This window comes from Strix uralensis, chromosome 23 (genome assembly GCF_047716275.1).
Source record: "Strix uralensis isolate ZFMK-TIS-50842 chromosome 23, bStrUra1, whole genome shotgun sequence".
NCBI classification, from domain to species: domain Eukaryota; kingdom Metazoa; phylum Chordata; class Aves; order Strigiformes; family Strigidae; genus Strix; species Strix uralensis.
Window position 1 is genome coordinate 4,666,919 of NC_133994.1, and position 21,718 is coordinate 4,688,636.

Genomic DNA, 21,718 nt, shown 5'->3' on the forward strand with positions numbered 1-21,718 from the left:
CCCCTCTGTTACAGCACTACCACAGCAAGCCACACCATGAGGCTTCTTGCAGCCTTTTTACATGTCTGTGCGAGATAATGCTATATATCAGGAATAAATACACTGCAGTCAAACTAAGAACCATGTTTCCCTTTAATTTCTCACATCTTGACTCAAGAGCTGTACAAAAAGTTATTAAAATTAATGCAAACTATCATAACTCTTTTTTATTACTGGTAATATTCCTTCTAAAATATTAGTCTCCTTGGCTGAACCAGCATGTCTTTTTGAAAGTTGTCTTTGAAGATCAGAAACTCTTTAGCATAAAAAGTGAAACACGCAATCATGTTAATTTGACAAGGTAAAGGGAAAAAAAAAAATCACTTCAGCTTAGTATTTCTGAAACTCAAGCTATTCTTTCATTTTTTAAAAATAGCATTTTTCTTTCCTGGTTCCCACTACAGTAACTGAAGTGAGGATGTAACAAAGGCGTTTGGTGCTCCGAGCATTTTAAAAACAAAACAATTAAGTATCAAACTTGGCAAGTGACCTAAGTAAACACCTCCCATCCTAAAAAAAATTAGTATGTTAGAATAAATTGCTGAAGCATGAACAACCCTAGCAATCCAGTGAGTACTCATTTTTCCTTCTTTGCATAATAAATGCCGCAGCAATATCTAAATATGCATGTATATACACATATATGAAGGAGGCAAGAGCAAGAGCACACGTGTTTTATAAACAAGAAATTCAAGCTGGAATTTCTCACTCTTCCTTCCGAAGTTCAAGTGAGCTGCTTGCCTAGCCAAAACACCATATTATCCAGAACTATTCTGTCAAAAGCTAAAACAGAGCATCCACACGTTTCAAGTTCTTGTACAAAATTAAAAAAAAAAAGCCAAACCCAAGAACTTCATTGAGTTGCCAGAAGTATCACAGTTTCCAATATTCAAGTACAGTTTATGGTAACACTTCATGCATGTGAATGTTACACTCTTCAGTCATTTGCTACTCTTTCATCTGCTTTGCACCAGGGAAAACAGGTACTGCACTTGAAAGGCTTAGAATAGCCCATTTCTCCCTACTCCCATATGTACTATGATGTTCCTACCAAGTAACCCCTGTTCCCATCACTGTTCCTAAACATTCACGAATACCTTTGCAGTCAGTAATGAGCTCTAGATTGCACAGTTCTAGTATAGTAGATCGGCAGTGCTGATCAGCACTTCTAGAGTGGCATACTTCTCAGTGTCATCCTGTGGAACAAACTAAATCCCAAAATTCAAGAATGAAAAGAGATGCTGGCACAGAATCATATTTGTATGAAGTTGTATTTTGCAGAGGTATTCCCTTTGAAGCCCTCAGTTCTACTTCTATACACACGTTAAGCTTTCTTCAGGACAGACATCCACATTTTACAGACCTGTGTATCAACACACACAAAGTCTCAAGTCACAGAATAAATACATAAACAGAAATTCTGTGATTGCTAGGACTGCCGACTCCCCGATGTTTGTTCAAATACTGAATACCCACTCTGAGAAAAGAAGCCATTTACAGAAGTGGCTACTAACCTCCTTTTCATAATTGCTCACTCAATTTTTAAAAGCATGTTCCTCTCCCTTACAGTTACAGAATTATTTCAAAAGCCTGAACCCATTAAACATTTGCCTTAGTCTGCCCTCAACAATAGCCTCAAGAGATAAAAATTCTCATTCGATTCAACAGAGGCCCTATTGATTCCGCTGTCACAGAATATGACTATTTTCTCCTCATGCTGCTTCAGAACAGAGCATTCTGTCACGGAGCTATACATTTATTTCCTTTCCTGTCCCTTTAGAGCTTTGTAGCAGCGGTTTCTCACACCCCACCACCCTTCTCTACCCCAGCAGATAGCTTTCAGCAGTCAAGATGCAGGTAAGTCTACTCCACACACACTAATACACAGGAGAGTTAATGTAAAAAAGCAACAACGGGTGGGCTTTAACCTGCAAGCATTCATATCCAAATTGGCGGAACACCAAAACTCTCTTCACTGCTATACATTCCCACTACCAGTAAGAACATCCAAGAGTCTAGGAGCCAGTTGGAGATGAACAGCCCATGTTCTAAAAACCACCCACTGCATCACACAAATGCTTATGGTTCTTTAGAAAAAACAAGGTCATAAGACTTACTACTGGCAATTCTGTAAACGTGAAAGTCTCGAGGCACGATGCTTGGCTGTCACTGTAAAGCTGCCAAGTTGTATCAGAATTGGGGAATATCGACTGCGTTCCGTCCCTTGAATGTCAATGACCTGATCCTTCAAGCTACATCAAGAGCAATTTCCATTTCCAATGATGCAGTCAGCTGATGAATTCATGTCATGGTTACAGAAGCCTAAGAACAGCTGTTTAGGAAAGCCAGTACTACTTATCACAACTGGATGTAACTAAAGGTGTCCTTTACTCAACCTCCAGTACACATCAAAGACTGGGACTGTCTAGTCCCTACAAATCATTCAGGCATGTGGTTTCCCAGGTAGCAAGCCACAACAACCCAAAGGGAAAACAAAAACAAAAACAAGTAGTTCTGTGAGCAAACCCAAGCGCACCTTTGGATAGTTATTACAGGGGAAGGGAGGTCGTTTTTAGGCAAGATCACAACCAAGTCTTCCCTTTTACCTCAAGATACCCATGAGGTGCCCCACACTTTTTTCCTAAAATCCTCTAACAAACAAGCTATGCTCAACAGAAAAAACACAGATGAGATCTAGAGTCTCTACAAACAAGCTCACCATTATTCAAATGTTATGCTCTCTCCTTCATACCTCTCAAACTAGTTGGCCCAGTTAAAGACATATGAAGACAAGCTTAACAATCAGATACACCTGCTACTGCAGAAAACCCAACTCCTGACAAGATTAAAAACTGCATCAGCATTAGTAATTCTCTCTCCACAAAGAATTAAAAAAAAAAAAAATTACTCTCTATGAACAAGAGGATTTATGGGTTTGGGTTCCACATCTCCCCAAATACTTCAAACACCACCACTGGTTTCAGTTTTATTTTCCTATTATTTCTTGGACTCCAGTTCACCACACATGCTGACCTTCCAAATTAAGTGCTATCTTTCCCCTTTTTACTTTTGCCAACGTTTAAAGTCCTTTGCATTCTTTCTTATCAAGAAGAGATATTGTTACATTTGTTGTTTGTTTATGTTTTTTCATGTTTGGGGTTTTTTTTTTGGGGGGGGGGTGTTTTTTGTTGTTTTTTTTTTGTTTTGGTGTTGTGGTTTTTTGTTTTGTTTTTTGGGGGGTTTTGGGGTTTTTTTGGTTGGGGTTTTTTGGGGGGTTTTTTTGTTTGGGTTTTTTTTTTTTTAATAGTGAAGCATTACACTGGATGCTCAGTTTCTACCCTTGATAGTTTACCACCCAGAAGTATTTACTCATCATTCTACCCTACAAACTAACAAAAAAGTAGGAAAGGGAAATTGCAGGAAGACAGATGGGGAAGCCACATCAAGAAAGCTGTGCAATAGCTACTTTTTGTACACACTGCTTGCAAAAAAGCAAACAAAGCAGAAATATCAACAGTCAGAAGAGATCTCTTTCAGAGCTTGACATTGAAGAGCAAGAACTATTACTAGCTTCTATCAAAAATCAAGCAAGTTTTTAGAACTATGGGTTTATAAGGAAACCAGAGGGTATCACTACAGATGTTTAAATCTGCATCCCACCTCACTGGTACAGTCTAGACAGGTCGATAAACCACTGCAAAAATAATGTTTTCAGTATTGATCTTAATTCGGCCTCTAAAAGACCAGCTATCCAATGAAGCTTAAAGGCAACTGGAGCAAACCCCAGCTTTATTTAAGTTTCAGGTTCTCTCCGATACCTACTTTCCCCATTGCAAGACACGAGGCGAGCAGAACACCACAAGAAGTACAAAGGGGAAAAATTTTCACCACAGAACCCATCTCTCACAGCACTCAATTCAATGCTGCCACCAAGTTACTATAAGCTAAAACACACACAGAATGAGTGACCTTCTGAAAGGAACCTTGAACCTTTGACTGTCCACTTAGAGATAAAGCTGCAAAAACACACATAAACATACATACAACAGCGCCAAACAATACATCAGGAAAGAAAGCACTGCACTTTCAGTCATGTCATCTTTGTTCAGGCTGGGGTTGACAACTTGAGTAGTCAGTGTGCTACAGTATTTTCTTAAAAAAAAAAAAGCAAGGCAATAGAACTTAGAGAAATTTAAAAAAAAAAAAATCAGTTTGCTAATATTTAAGTCAGTATGGACCAATCCTGAAACATTTCCCACTGATTTCATTTCCACCGCGATCAGGACAAAAGACATCAGAATTTAGCAGACTAAGTATTTTATAGAGCTTACAGTCCAACCTAAAAATATTTACAGTGCTCCTCCAGCTCCACTTTAGTTTATAATGCTGCACAGTGCCACCTTTAGCTCACTAGTAAGAGATTGTTAGGTATTGTGAAATTTCAGCTTCTTTTGATAGTAAGGAAAGAGCATTTAGTGAATCCATTTCATAAATACAAGTTATCTTATAGATGTGAGAGATTTGGGGATGGGCTAAACTAATCCCAAGAGTAAATGAAGCTGCTTAGTCTCGGAAGCCAACAGTGACAAAATAAGAACTCTTCACGACCTTGCTACTAGCGTGAGACAAACTACCTGTACACCCTGCCATCAGAACCAAATGATTTTCTGTAGTAGGCAGCTCGTCGTCCTACTGAACTCAAATGTTTCCAGTCCTAGCAGAATATTCTGACAGCCTTATAAATCTCCTCTTAACCTCTCTACTTTCCTAATCCTCAGAAGTATAAGAACTTTTTTCCAGCATCCTGAACAGTTTCAGTGGTATATAACTCACACTTGAGAGCTAACATATGGTTCAAACAAGCATCAGATTGTTGCATGGTTTTCATACCAGCCCTCACAATCCCTGGGTTCCTAACATCTGTCTTTCATTTGTGATATAATTACACATTTATTTTTCATTTTACTAGTTTAATTTCATATACTGTTTACTTGATCTTGGGTATGATTTTGTTGCAGCCAAGAGACATCATGCTTCTTCTTACCGATATGAACATGTTTCATTTGAGTTTACAAAGTTCTGCAGTTTTCTTGCTCACAAACAGATTCACCTACGGATAGAAGAAAATGGCTCATACAGTTTTTTCCCCCCTAAACTACAAACATAAAGGCTTAGTACTTCATAGTAGAAAAAAAAAACGGAAGTTTGACCAGTCCTTCTATAAAAACTTAAAAACAACTGCAAAAGCTTTAAGAGTGTACTAGAAGGTGAGGGGGAAGAAAGAGGTATCAATATTTAATCTCCTGCTAAAAATGTAACATCAAAGCTGCATCAGGGTGGCATAATGTTGCAGCTGGTTCCATTTTCGTGTTCTTACATTAAGAAACCAGCTTTTCCTTTTGCATTATGTATTAAATAGTACATATTTTAGAATCTCAGAAAATAATCTCTAAGCCTTGCTAAGCCTTTATAATTGAAAAAATTGCATTTAGCTTTTTACTAGCTAGACGTATGAAATACTAAATTCAAAGACAGAGCTAACAAGGTTAATTTCTTGATAGTCCCTTCTGATATATACCTTCTCAAACTCACTACATCTGGAAAACAGAGCGATCAATGTAACTAATATGCCTAACTTAAAGCATACTTGCATTCTTCATGTTTGAGCAAAAAAAGTTCAAACTTCCTATCCACATAAATTCCTTTACTGAGAATTGCCACCACGTGGTGACTAGCTATCATGAATATGTTGCCTATCCTTAAGAACATTAAAAAAACCAAGAAGCTATGTTTCAAAACAGAGTGATGCATTCACCAGAAGTTCTGCAATGAAAAATCTGGTTTTGCAGGTTGCTACAGACAGGAATTGTGTTTTCAGTTCAAAGCAGAACACTAGGAATGGCCACCGCTTTATAAGCTTTCAAATTAAACTCACACATATCTCACAATACATGACCTCTAAATACAGTCATGTAACACGAAGTCTTTCTGTAAATTCAGTAAGCAAGGCGCATGTTTACACTGACAACATGCAACCATCATTATGGGGCAGAGGAAAGCTGGATGAAGATAGATTGGACATATTGTTAACAGAAAACACTTTTGGCAACCAAATAGCAATTAAGAATAGCATTCTTAATCATCTCAAGCATCTCCAAATTTGAGATAAGCATATGAGCATGTAGAAGACTTAGTGGTAATGTCAAGTTTCGCAGTCATCATCAGTTTGAAACAGCGGACTTAGCGTTAGTATTGCACAACGTTGGTGCGAGTCTGCCACGATGCACTGACTCAAACCTCTCCACACACAGATAGATCGCCTTTTCCCCCAGCCCACACAAATTCAAAGAACTGCAAGGGAAGTTCTTGGTAAAAACGGGAGGGGAAAATATTTTTTAGAAGACATACAGAGCAGAATAGTGCAACACATCTCTGTAGCATCACAGAATGTGCTGGAAACTAGTTTTACAATACCCGTTAACATGTTACTCTACACACAAAAATTCATCCCACAGATTCACTTTCACAATAATAGGTCACATTTCCACAGTATATCTGTGCATAATCAGACAATGTAAAGGTTTGCCATATCACCTCCTGTATTTGTTTCTCCTTGTTGTAGCCAAAATACTTGCAACTGCAGCTAGAAGTTCTACAACCTGCCTGGTATCCATTGTTAAAAACTAAACAGATGTTTACTCAAACTGTAACATCATTGTTTGTAAAGCATATAGGAACTGTTTATATCAGCACAGAATGGATGCCATTTACTTATACTGCCCTAGGATGAATCAGAGAGCATAACAATGAAAAGCATTCAAGCACAGCAAAACTTGCTAATGGATTTTGATAACAGCAGAGACACCCACTGTATTCTTCATTACTGCTGCAATGTATTTCAGAGTTAATTCTGAACAGATCTAGACGCGTACAATCACACTAAACACTGTACTCCAACGCATTATTTATCTAAGCACAGGATTCCTTCAACACCTTTCCTATATTGACTGACCAATACAGCAAAGATTTACAAGTCCACTATAATAGAAGCTATCTCCTCCAGAAGCTGCTCATCAGTTCGTTCTGCTCATTTGTGCCCTTCACGCCTTAAGTGGTTTTGCATTGTTTAATCAAATACTTTTCTCGTCACACCATTAAGAGTATCATCACCAAGTAACAGCACACAAACACTGAAAAAAACTATTCTTCCACTCAGTATTTCTAAACAACTAAACATCACATTAAAAAATAATAATAAAAAAGACAATCACTCCGAAATACAGCTTGGTTTTGTCAGCTAGCATAGATTTTAAAATTCAGATGCTTGCATTTTACTTGTCTGCCATTACTGGCAAATTAAAGCTATGAACAAGTGCTGCGTAGGCAACAAATAATTCTACTAACATGCCAACAATCACTTTAATCTCTTCCACTTAACAACTCATGAACCTTTTATGAACATAATCTTCTAGAAGGTAACTGGTAATACAAGATAATCCCAGTACAAGTTTAATTAAAAATACAAACTACATATAGCTCCATGCTTACCAACTCTTTCATGCTGAAAAAGCTAGAGTGGCTATTATTAATAGCTCTGTTAATCTGGCAAACTGAAGTGCACAGAAACAAGCCAAAGCAGCATTCAACAGACTATTTCACACTGAAAAAACAGTTTTCACAAATTGTAACTTGCCTTATCATAAGCATTAAAAAAAACCTCTTTTAAATAGCTGAACTGAAGTATGCTTGCAGCGTTACGGATCCTACCCTTTCAAAGAAAATCCAGTACAAGATTATTTGTTGTTACAGGCTACAATTGAATTAATCTTAAAAAAAAAAAAAAGACATTTTCCTTCAAGAAACACAGATTTTGAGTCACTTGGCTGTCAGATGGAAGTCAACATAGATTTCATTTGAGTTTTGAATGCCAAGAACCTTATTTGACTGGACATAAAATAACATTTGCTATTTTTAAACATACCTCATGTAATCATTTAACCAGAGCCCTGTAATTCAAACTGGGGAGCTCTTTTCACATTAAAAAGCTGATCTGAAGACAGGTCTTTACAGCTCTGTTTAAGTGTTGGCTTGTTTCCATAAATACATTTTGCACTCCCAGGCTCCTCTAGTAATCATCTCCACAGCTCTTTCCCCTTCTTATAAACCCAGTTAGAAATATTTCAAACTGCCTGAAAGCCTCCAGAAAGCTTTTTCTGCTTACCTTTACCACAGCCTCATACCTGTGGCAACCAATAACTAGTCCAGTCAACACTGGCCACACAACAGACACTCAATAGGCTATACATGTATCCATCTCTTCACTACTCTGACCAAAAATAATGAAGTCCAAAGTTTTACTCCACCATTTTATGTCATGCTAACAATCAATCAATGCCATCACCAATACAGAAGTGGCATCTAACTGTATCCCAAACCTGAATCAACTTCTCACCTCAAAGACTTCAGCTGTGTAAAATTCTGAGCTTTATATATAGTTATTCAAAGTCACAACAGGAATTCTCTTTAACATTAGAAGTAAATATATCTATAATGAACTATCCTGACACACACAGAATGAAGTGATGCACCAGTGGGCTGTGACATTCTTCTTGTTGATAAGCACATTCCCCAAACTGGTAAATTTTTCATATAATCTGCTTTTGGATTAGACTATGCCATGATGAAAGGCACTGTATGGGCTCTTTTCACGCTGAGAAAATAGCAAGAAATCCCGTGTTGGACAAAAAAAATAAATATGTGCACAAGCAAGCAAAATTAAACCTTGTAATCTAATGCAGATTTCTTTAAACATGTTTCAGCTATGATACTCCACTGAGAACTAAATGCATTGCAAATATTTTTCCATCCTACAAAAGAGCAGCAAATTTTAGACACAGCTGAGTGAGTTACTACTACAGAGAAATGTGGGTTTTCTCAAGCTCGGGATCATCAAAAAATCAAGATTATGCACAGCCTTTGTCTTTTCAGGAATATACTCAACTTACCGTAACGGACAAAGGTAACTCGGATATCCAGCTCCGAAAGGGACCAAGGAAGGGTGCTACTGTTCATAAAAAGTACGTTCACATTTTGAAACCAACTCCTTTAGATGTTTCACTGTAATAGCATATATCAGCTCCCTCCTCTTAAATGATTTGACGCATTTCATTACCAAGGGCTAGCCCCAAATGTCAGATTTCTGCACACCCTTTATCTCTAAGCAGTTTCTGGCTTCTCCAGCGTTCAGTCCCCGTAGTAGTCGAGATCTGCTTTGAGAGCAGTGGGTTAAAAAAATAAATTCAAAACTGTACTGTGCTATAGAGACAACACTTACAGCCCACCCTGACAGACAATTTATCTACAGTTCAAGTTCATAGCTAATCAAGTCAGGAGAGCAAGCACATCAGCCACGTACCATGCTCTGTGAGTTCTTTCTAACCAACACTTAACATCTGCAGTCTTTTGAAACCTAAGACATTTTTCCACAGCTACATAAGTCAGACTGTGCTATGGACGACTGGCCCCTAAAGTCCTATTCCTGCAAGTAGGAACTGATGACCTGAGAACTGTTAACATCAAGGAACTAAGCAGGCAACAATCTCAGAGGGATGTTTAAGTGATGCTACCCAAATAGGTTCTTCCCACATAGAAATCCACTACTTTCCAAATTTAAAATACTTTTTATCACTAAGGCATTTGCCTGAACTTAAACACTGAAGACAAGGGTTCTGCTGCTACTGTGAAGTGGCACTTTTAAGGTATCTTTTAAATCTGGTGTCCTCCTGTATTGTCATAGTGTGGAAAATGAACACAGTGGACCAAAAAAAGCGAACTAGCAGGGGAAAATAATAAATCATATTCAACAACTCATGCATAGTCATACACACACCTAAGTACTTTCAGAAAAGAAGGAAACCCTCTTCCCTGCAGACGTGCTCCCTGATAATTGTATGATGTTAAGTTTTATTTTAAAGTTGAAAGAATATTTTGGTTTTATTCATGACACCAGCTCCCTACAGCCACCACCTCTTCTCCTAATCACAGACCAGACAGAAAGGCTATACAAGCTCAAACACACAGCCAGCCACACAGAGAAATGACCTGGTTGGACTTCAAACAGAAACTGAAGATCACGGAAGGATCAGTCTGTTTTCTGCACTGCAAGTATTAATCTCTTTTGCCTAGTTTTCTCCTCTGGAGCCCTTCCTTCCTCTCACCTGGGGGCAGGGGGGAAAGCAAGCAAGAGAGAATATGAAATTTATTCTTCATACACCCACTGAACCACAGACTGATTTTAAAGAACCATATTTAAATGAGGTTCAAATTATGTTCCTACTGAACTAGATTCTAAAGAACGTATTTTTATTAAAAGCGAACATGTACATAGGAAATAACCTTCTGGCTTTCCTTAACCTACTAATGGGTGACACCACCTCTTTCCATCTTGGAAGGCTCATTCAACATTAATATCTTCACCTTTGTACACCTGAAACCAAAATCCCCATTTCATTCACTTTAAGAAAGTAGAAAGAATGCTACCCAGAATGTATTTCCAGTATTGATTCAGAACTGTCCCCTGAATGAGCAAATAGTCAATTAGTAACAAAAGGGAGACCAAGTATAGGAGCTCTCCATTAGTAACACCTAGAGACATCCTGCTGTTACAAAGCACAGGGGCATATATTTTCTGCTAAAAGCCCAAATAAGCAAACCAGGGAGTAAGAAGTTACAGTAATTCCTACAAAGCTTATTTTAAAGGCAAACGTGATTCAAGACAAGAATTGTAGCATAAAACAGTTCTGAGAACCATGGAAAACAGGAGGCTAGAAACTTATTCTGAAACTTTAATAAAATTCATGTAACTCAAATTTGACAGCTAATAGAACAGGCATTTAAAAAACCAATAATTTCCATTCAATACTGACGAACTAGATATTTTCTACAGTTGCTGTTATCAGAAGATCCTTAACTTCTTTAATATAGACAAGTAAGACCAAACAGATACCGAGGATACATCAAGACTCAAAATAACAAATGCAAACGTACAACAGAAAGTTGCCATCAGAGTTAGACTTCCAAGTAAAAGAAGAGCAACCATGTCTTAAATTAAAAGATACAGTGAGAAAGTGATGCTCTATAGCCACATAGAACAGAACTCACTGGTGCCTTGATGCAAATATACCACCTAATATATATCAATTTCCAGACATCAATATAGGGGAAAAAAAAAAAACACCACCAAAACAATGTCCATACTTTTAAAGCACACCTTACCTCCCTGTTATGTTCCAACAGGAAAAAGAAAAATAGTAACATGGTAAAATACCCTAAGAACTTCATTCTTCAGTGGGGGGAAAAAAAAGGTGCAAGTAACCACAATAAACTGAAAAGAGAGCTGCTCAAATTATATTTTTGAAATGTAGTCATTTCTTAACCAGTAGAACAGGTTTCTGAGAGTTTACCTATTGTTCCTGTAACCTCCTGTCGAGCACAAACTGTCACTAAAAAAAAATTTTAAATCCCCACATATTTCATCATTATTTTATAGCTCACTGGTCCTCTATACCAAACAATAACATACCAAAGAAAGCAAGCTAAAGGTTTGCCACAGCACAGATTTTCATGGTTCTGAGCCATTCAAGTTCTGTCTGTATTGGGGGGTGGCCAAGCTGCTAGGTTTGGGAGGATTTTTTGTGTGCTTTTGAAGCATTAACTATAGCTATTTCATGATCATGGCAAAGAGGAAACATGCAGTGTGTAACTAAGTTAACGTTTTCAGATTAGCAAAGTAAACATATGTAAAAAATTGGCATTTTTATATTGCTAAACTTCTATAAAACCTCCTGATAACAATGACAAAGTATCATCACACCTATTTCATAAGCAGAAAGACGCAATTGCAGTGAGTTGTTCAACACGAGGTCACGCAACAAGTTGTGTGTTTTCTTAAAGTGCCTGGAGCACAATCCAAATATTGCGATGCCAACATCTAAATTCTTGTTATGAATTAACAACACGCAATCTTTCCAGTCTCTCGTTGTCTACCTGTAGCATGACCCTTTATCATCTTCAGGAATTAAATATGTGACTTAATTAAAATATCTTCGGGACTTAACACAGGAAACATGTTTAATTTCAAACAGAATGTCATAAACAAGAGGCCTCATTCATTAATAATCCCTCCCAGCATTTGTTTCTATTCAAGAAGATCTAACACGTGCATTAGGGCCTCAGGAAAGTCCCAGCAAGGAAAAATGTGAATATAACCTATCAAGACTCAGAAGACTTCACTAAACATACAGAGAAGTAATTACTTTCCACATCTTACTAAACTTGTACTTTGGGACAAAAGCTATGGAAGTAGTTATTTGATGAATAATTAGCGTAGGGAAGAGAACAGGGCTCATTAATTGAAGCAAGCCTGCACAGAGACAAGTGACATACAATGAGAATACAAGTGGAGCCGGTTTCATTTTTCATATATTATAGACATGGAAAGAGAAGCATGCAGTTAGACAATAAAATTTAACAATAAAAGACTAAGTCTATTCAACATGAAGAGAAGCAGGAAGTAAGAATCAAATTACTTTCACCAACCAGAAGAATGAGCAGATACACTGTTTACAGAACTGTCTTTAACAAAGCCAGCCCTGTAAGGTAAGCTGTGATATGACTTGAGACTCGTGGAAAAAGAAACATATCCTCAAACATTCACATTAATCACCAAGAATAACAGCAGGAAGAATCCCAAAGTCTACAGTAGGGAAATTGGCATAATTATGACAAAAAAATATAAGCAGAAGTACAAGAGAAACGTTACAAGCCACACACATTTCTACAGACCTGCTAAAGGACATTTGAGGTATAGCAAGATGTCACTGACAATTCTAGTACTCCCCTACAAATTAGTAAAATTTAAAAAAAAAAAATCTTAAGACTACTAGACTACGTGCACCATTATCTTTTCACCTACTGCACTCCTACAGTATATCTCAAAACTTTGATGAAGACGTTCAAACAGAAACCAGGAGTGTTTCAGCAGGTCAGAAGAAAACTTGGACTCTGCCTAAGTTTTCTTTCAAGAGCATATGGTAACAGTCAACTTGGCCCTTTTCTAATCCAAATATTATTCAGACTTTCATCCAGCAGCATGCATTGCAACCTCCCCCCAACACCAAGAGACTTCCTATAAACAGAAAAGCCCTAAATCCATATTTCCTTTATTCAGACATTAGGTTGGTTTATTTGCATCTCTGCCTTAGGAGAACTACTTGCATTACCATACTCCATCCACGTTTCTTCACAAACATTTACCTTCATCAAGTTATCCATGTTTGCCCTTTTTCACTCAATTCCTCTGACTTAAAGCCTAACCTCTGAAACAATACTCTACTCTAGCTTTGGCCAGCCAACACAAGAGCAGCCTTACTTAAACAGTTTTTCTACTGTCATCCACTGAAAGCCTTCCATAGCTTCTGCCCTGAGTTCAGTTGAATTAAGCAGCAGGGAATATAAAATTTACCATGGAAACTGAGTCACAGAAAACACTGTGAACAAGAAAGGGGGAGGAGGTTTCCCTGATTAACCACAGATACAAGGGGCAAATCACAGAAAGTTCTCAAAAAAGAGAATAAAATGGATTTTACTTCACTAAAAACACGCCCATTTCAATTTTGTTTCCAGTAACAGCAGTAAACTTGTGTGTGCGTGATAAACAAACCTGTAATTTAAGTCTTAAAAATAAAATACATTAGAAACTAAATGCACAGCCCAAACCAGTCTTAAAGTAAGCCAGTTTATTTCCTGACGACTCTTACTAGCTGGGCATTTGACTCACAGAAATCTTTAAGGTACCTTTAAGTTCATTCTATCACTGCGTAAAGTTTCTCATCCTAAGGGTTCATGTTAGAAGGCAAGTAGCATAATTCAGTAGTTTAAGGAGCAGTCAGAGGCAGGTCTATTAAGTTTTGTGAAAATGAATGACCTTGCAGACATAAATTAGATTTCCTGCATCTCACTCCCACTTTGTAAAGATGAGGATTAAGCGTTTAAGTCTCCTGCACCGACCTCATTAGAAGATCTCTAATGGAGACACTGCATTCCTCTTTATATGTACCAGCCTGGCACAGAGATATCAGGTACCAGAAGGACACACAACTATCGTTAAATTATATGTGGTTTGTTCACCTAAAGAACCTGTGGTTTTTCCCATTTTTAAAATTTACTAAGAACAAGGAGAAAGGCAAAGTTTTCTTTGCAGAAACTTGGCAGATACTGGGCCTTAACCAGGTAAATTTTAAGCAACTTCACCAATGTAAGTTCGTATTTCTACTTCCAGGGTTTTTTTTTTTTTCATACTCCTAAGTTCATACTTCAGTTCTAGATCATACTGAAGTATGATCACAGTGAAGCTGGTGCACCTGAACAAGAAGTGAGGTACCTGTTATTGCAGACAGAGGGGATGGGAAAACAAGTTGAAGAAGAATTATTAAGGAACACAGGTAGAATTCCAAGAGACAGGTTAAATTGTTTTCGTGCGCAAGAAAAACTTCCAAAGAACAAATGAGGACCACCATTAAAAAACAAACAAAAAAACCCACCAAAAAAACCACAACACATACACACAGTGGAAGACAGAAGTTCCCTTCAATTCAAAGTTTTCCAAGCTCGGAGCCACCTTTCAATTACAGGTACAGGAAAAAGCATTTGATGGGTGTGTCCGCCCTATCACCATGAAACATTTGTTCTGAAGAACCTTCCCACATGCCAAATGCTCTTTCTTGATTCAAAGCAAATCTGAAGGTCCCGATTTCCTGGGTATAGTGTCTTGGAGAAATAGCACTAGATGTATTCCAGACCCTTGTGGTTGCTGGTATCAGCAGACTACTGTCATATACACCCTTGTTTAAGAAGATTCATAGTCTGTAAACACATACTGAGTAACTTCAGCACAAAGCTTCTGACCCCCGAACATCCTATAACATATAGTTAATTACTAAGTGGACTTGTCATTTTTCTTTAAACGAGGAAATAAACTGATTGTCAAAATAGTAGGCTTTGACAGAAACCATCGTATTCTGTTTCAATTCTCTATTCCACCAGACCAATACTCTCAAGTCTAGATCATCCTGCTTTACGTAGCAATGCAACCACATCATTATCATAAGTGCTCAGGTTTAGAACAAAGTACAGTCTGAGGAGCTGCCCCTAGACCATAGCAATTCCAGTAGCAGTACAGAAACACCCATCTCCGGCATCACAAGTCTGACTCAACGCCTTTAGCTCAACTCTAAAAGTCTACTACTCACTACACAGTTTAGCTCTCCCACAGTCTATGCATGCTTTGAATTGTTTCTCACTTAAAGGAAACTTAATCTTCACCAGAGCTTCTACTGCCAACATTACAATCTCTTTTGTTAAAATGTTTAAGCTATTAGCTAAAACACGACAACTGGTCACTTTATGTAATACGTGGGTAGTTATGGAATGAGTAGTACTACACAGACTGCTGACTCAAGGTATAAATGCACATATGAGGTCCCATGAGTCAGAGCCACTCCGTGTTAAGTGCCCAGAGCCGTTTACTAAAGGATAGAAGTAAACAGGGCTGCTTGAAGGTACCTGTCCTTCGGGGAAAGGAAATCTCCATCTCTCACATACGCTGTGATTGAGAGAACACCTGCTGTATACCTAACTAACTTACACAGCAGCTTAGCCTACACTAACTCATTGATGTGCCCCCACCTCACTTTAGGGGCAAATACATATATATATAGGTTATGTGCATCATGATGTGCACGATCAACAATCCCACAAATCCCACACCTGCCCCCCAGTAGATTCCCCCATCCATTCCCCTACACACATTCAGACTATCATGATTCCACATACAGAAATCTGACTGTAGCATCACAAATTTAATATAGGGTATCTGCCTAAGAATTTAATCTATACCACTCACAAGATATCTGAGATCAAATAAGATCTATCATTTTTTTAGTCCCCTAAAATGAATTGCACTTACTCTAGGTAAGGATTCTTTTGTTGGAGAATTGGTATAAACATACACACACACACACCAAGAGCCATGTCAAACCAACCAAAAGCTTGGTTTTCTAAAATTTTTACAGTGATTTCTCACTAATAAGAAATTCTGTTCCTTAATGTTTTTATTCACTTTTAGCATAACATATAACAAGACTGGTCCCCCTAGATGCCTGCTCCCAGACCAGCTAATCGCTATGAATGCTTCCAAACAGCTCCAAAAGAAAGGAAGATCTGCAGGAAGATGGGCCAAGTGCCCAAGAACTTCTCTGTTTCCACCCCAAAACAGCTGGCCATATGAAAAAGACGAACATAAAGGAAAAACTGCCCATCACGCAGACAGAAACATTTATTAGCACTAGATGACAGAACTTCCTTTCTCTTTTTTTAACCTGGTTTCTCAGAGAAAATAAACTTCCCTATTTCACCTCGCCTCCCCCTCTCCCTCCCCAATTCCCTTATCCTCTCATTTCATGCCAGTAACTTCTGGTGCGTAATGAATTTCAAACCAGCCTGCCACGACAGTCATCTCAGCAATAACCAACATTCCTGAAAGTTTTGTGCAAACCAGCAGATGGATAGAAAAAAACTCTCTAATTAATCACATCCCCACTAAGGCAAGGCCAGACAGAAACCAGCATTTTAAGTTTTGCTTGGCAGCCAGCTAGTCCGAAGGCACATCCATGCTTCTTGCCCATTCAACTGTTACAAAGGACAGGGGAAAAAGAGGAATTAACTGGCAACAGGGATGGAGCGGGCAGACTTCAGGTCTTACAAGCTCTTGTCTCCTCAGAAGAGCTACTAGAACATAAGCTTCATTAGTACTGCTGGTCATGAAAATAAATTTACACTACAACCTTCATTTCACACACTAGAAAAGACCACATAACACCCATCACTATAAAACAGAAATCCTGTTACATATCTGAAAAAGGCTAAAATTGACTCTCAGTATCAGGGGTTGATAACACCATTATAACAGTTTTATTTTTTTTTAAAATATAGACAATTGGATTAAATATATAGATTAACTAAAACCTCAAAATTAAGAAGCACTCATTTTCTTCCACTTACCTGGAATCTTAAAACAGTGAACTAGCCTCTCATTCACCTTCTGTAGGAAGAACAAAAGACAACCTACATGTTCAAAGAATTACCCGTTTTTCAGTAACTCAACCATAAAAATTTACTTTTTAATCTACCAAATTTATGCAATACCTAAACTGATCTACATTTTCAGAGTGGCACTTTTAACAGAATTAGGATGACAAATACAAATTCAGTCCTTTATGCCTAGAATTCAGAGAAACACCACCAGCTGTGATACAGTGCGTTTCATACACATATTTCTAAGAATTTCACAAAAGGCCATCATTATCCCCATCAGGCACTGAAGGAAAACTGACCTTTGTATCCAAGCTAGTTTAACTTTTCTCTAGGTCAACATACTATTCTGGATGCTCGGTGAACTAAACAGACATTTGTATTGAATTAAAAATAAACTTAAAAAATGCAAAACCAAACCACCCAACACCTATTGAAACAGAAATAGTCAACTAATATTTCGATCTGTTTGGGTTTTTTCAGTCACTTACAGCAATTCCTTGCCCCAGTAGACTTTTAAATCAAAAGAAGCCAGTGTAGTATTCATATCTTGTTTGCTCCTTTGTTCATACATCAGCCTCTCTGAAAAGAGCAGTTGGGCACAGCTACCAACATTATAAAAGCTTGTGTAAAATGCTGCTGGCAAACCAACATAAAGAGCACAATACTGCGTTGTAGATCCTGCTCCCTAACACCTCCTATCACTCCAAGAAGCGGCTAGGTTTTCTTCCTAGCAACTTGCTGGCAATGCCATTTCCAAACTGCATCTAATCACACTCACCTCCTGATACCTTCCACACCACTGATGTCCATCTCACACACCTTCCAGTTTCCCTATTGCAACAAACCAACTTCACATTGGTAGAGTACAAGCTTCATTTCAGGCAGCTTTAAAAAAATAAACAAACTAAATAAACAGGTCTCCAATCAATAGGGGTTTTGTTCTGTTTTGGTTCCAAGATAGGTCTTTTTTAAAAATATGCCGTATTTTAAGCCTATTGATTTAAATTTAAGCTCTGAGCTCAAGTCAGATACTATGCATCCCTTTAAGTCAAGCAGGATGATTTGTTTAGACTTCATACAACTGAAACAACTGCAATATACTTCCATAGCAAAACCAGAGTGAAAAATAGCCGAACGTTAAAAATAGTCAGTCTAACCAGGATACCATCCTAAAAAAAACCAAACCAACCTGCACATTAGAAAGTTAGAGTTGGGTTGTAGGGGTTTTTTTCATGGTTAACTCCAACCCCAACCATCCCTTTTAAATTTACATAGTTGCTCACTCATCTTATTTCAGGATCACACAATAACTAATTGTTTCCCAACTGTCATTATTTTTTAAACTATAAATACACTACAATTCGAGTACTGTATTCATATGCCAACAACACAGAACGTAACATGTTACTGAACCTTACAGTGTCCTTAAACATGGCACATAATGAAATCAAAGCCACCCTCAGGCAATCTTAATGTACAAACAGCTCTGCTGAGAGGATAACACAGGTTCTGCTGTGCCATTACACAGCCAGTAACGTACACTTGCAAAATTCTATATGCTCATAGAATACTTTTTTCCTCCCACTCCCAAAAGTGAAATAACTCCTTTATGGGCAAAAGAACTAGCCAGTATGGCTAGAACAGAGATGCATTGTGTAGCTATGACAGTAAATTTACAAATAGCGTGTTATTAAAAAAAGTCAATTATTAAACCGCAACATCACAATGCCATTTTTCTCACCTAAGCTGTAATCAAGCATTAAGAATTACACACACCATACCTCCTCACTTTCATGAATGTCACTGATTATTAGCCTTTTGCTGTGGCAGCACTGAATCTATACCCACAACTCCACAGGATGGACTTCTGCATGCATACAAAACCCCTACTAAGGTAAAACAAACCCCTGCATGCAAAGAAACTGCTATTTGTTAATCCAGCTACCTAATTACCGTTTAAGGCAGGTCTGTCTCTCCTAGCTCCACTTACCTTTTCTGCCCAAGAAACGCTTCCCATTTTGCACAGGGATATCAAGAGCTTTGTCCAGATGGAGAGTTATCTCCCTCTCAGTCACTCCACAGTACAAATTCACACGCCGTAGGAATCATAAAAGCCACAGAGAGGCAGCATAAGTGTTTCACTGCACCTCTGTGAACTCAAATCATAGTATTCATGCAGACAATAGCCTACAATAATGTTAAAATTATCACTAGCCACACCAAAGCTATACGAGTGGCAGAAAAATACCAAAAAAAGCATCCTCAATCCAGAGGCAATCACCACATTTTATTCAGGTAAGGAAACTGAAGTCACTTACCCCAATTATACACTCAAGCCAGCTAAAGAGTCAAAAACAAATCTCGCAGGTCCCACAATTAAACTGTGACAGTCACTGCTGCCTGTTTTCCAAAGGATCTAGCACAGTGGCATCTTTTCCTCAACACACACATGTTATTTCTTTAACCCCTTCTGCATACCTCAATATCACCAGCTAGTTGAAGTTACCAGAGAGCTGAGATTTTACCATACTTCAGTAACCCCAAAGCTCAAGCCCTTGTGCAGCAGTTGCTCTTTTAACAGCCTCAGCATACACTAGAGTGTCCTGCGAGGAGCAGGCAGTTGGACTTGATGATCCTTATGGGTATGCTACGATTCTACAATTGGGTTTGTTTGTTGGTTTGGGGGATTTTTTTTTATTTTTTTTTAACAGATGCTGCTGTAAAAACAGAAACATTAAATAATCATCAAAAAAGGAAACCATATATACACTGAAATCAACCTCGGCACACGTCCTTTTACTTTTGTCATGCCAATGCTTTATCTCAAGGATTCTCCCCTGACAGTATTCTCCTTCCACACGTGCCTCCAGACCAAACACCCAAAGCTAATACACAAAGCTGAAGTGTAGTAATTCTTATTTGAAGCCAGCTGGGGTTTTCATTTGGGGGGAGAAGGTAGAACATGAAAGAAAGTTGAGAGGGGTTCAAAAGAGTGTACTTCCGAGTCTCACCTCATGTGCTCCCTCTCTCTTTATATATCCACTTACAGACAGAGAAAGAAGCAGAACCAGCACTGGGAGGGGAGGAGGAAAGGACATACAGAATGTTTTGGCGCCCTTTAGCTTCTAATTTACTATTTTGCTTTTTGCAAGGTTACCAAAAGGCCATTCTGGGGAAGGAGGAAAAGGATAGAAAAGACTTCCCATTCTCTATCTTTCACTTCTCAAAAGAAAAAGATACCATGTTTGAGTGAGAGCACAGTCCCAAACACAGCAGAGTGTACGGCAAAGAACAATGAGCTCCCAAGCCTGGGCATTGTGTGCATCTACCTCCTCCTTTTCCCTCCAGGCCTCATCAACCAACGAGACAAATCTCCAAAATCACTATTCGTCCAAACCAGGCCCCTGAAATCAACCCCAGTTCATAGTTTATGGTACAAACTCGAGTAAAACCAAGATGAGATGTATTTACCAGAAGTGCTTTTATTATTATAGAAACGCTTCCACCCCTCTTAACCACCACAGATTTCTCAGTTCTAAGAGAACAGTGCACAAAAGAAACAAAATGTTTGTCTGGTAATACTAGAACTACAAAAAAAATTATATATTGCACATCAACTGGAAATTTGACATGTGCCTTTTACAACCAAGAACTACTTCTTATGACACAGTGTTCATTTTTATCTGGTTAAAGTCCATATTTAAGAACAGACATACTATTTGAATTATGTCACTTCACATTTGTTTTGAGAAAGCATTTTTACTAAACTGTAACAGTAAGAACTAGTGGCTGAGGCTCCTCATTTCAGTTACATTAGGGCACAAGCAAAATAATATCTTTGACTTCAATAACTGATCAATGTAACTCAGGAGTAAACAGACATCAGACAGCAGTAGCCTGCTGACTGCATAAAAACGTTCTGAGCTTCTAATCTCCAAGAACATTACTGCTTCGAGGAAAAACTCAGCATAAGTCAGTAAATCAAAATAACTGCAACCAGTCTGTAAAAATAAATCTAAGCGAAAAGACACTTCAACAATGAATCATATTGTTTTCTTCCCAGCAATTTCTTCAACAGCCAGTTTCAGCAATGAAGCCTCTACTGTTGTCTACCTCCTACTACTTTTCTGATTCTGGTCATCTTCTTTTCACACTTTAGAATGAGAAATGGGAACAAAAAACAGAAAAAAAAAAAGTAAAACCCCACCCCTTTCTATGCTACTGAAAATGTTATGATTACATTCATTTGCATAAAATCTTCATTTCACAATTCCATACCTACCACTCGCGAAAATAAGTGCATCTCTTAAACACCTAAGCCCATTTCCTCTGTGTGTCCATTTAAGTTCACTATTTCCCAACCTCCCGTTTATTGAAAAGGTGAACAAGTTACACCTTTCTCTGAGAACCCTTCCTCTATTGAGCACTGAACAGACACGACGCTCTCTAGCAAAAAAAAAAAAAAAAAAAAAATTTAAAATTTTTTAAAAAGCCAAACCCAAACAAACACACCCAACCCCGGCCCCAG

The 21,718-nt window shown here is 38.1% G+C and overlaps 1 protein-coding gene across 2 annotated transcripts in view; it reads right to left on the reverse strand.

Annotated features, from left to right (window-relative positions):
- RERE (arginine-glutamic acid dipeptide repeats) overlaps positions 1–21,718 on the reverse strand; it is a 254,992-nt gene that overhangs the window by 232,661 nt on the left and 613 nt on the right. The window lies entirely within an intron of this gene.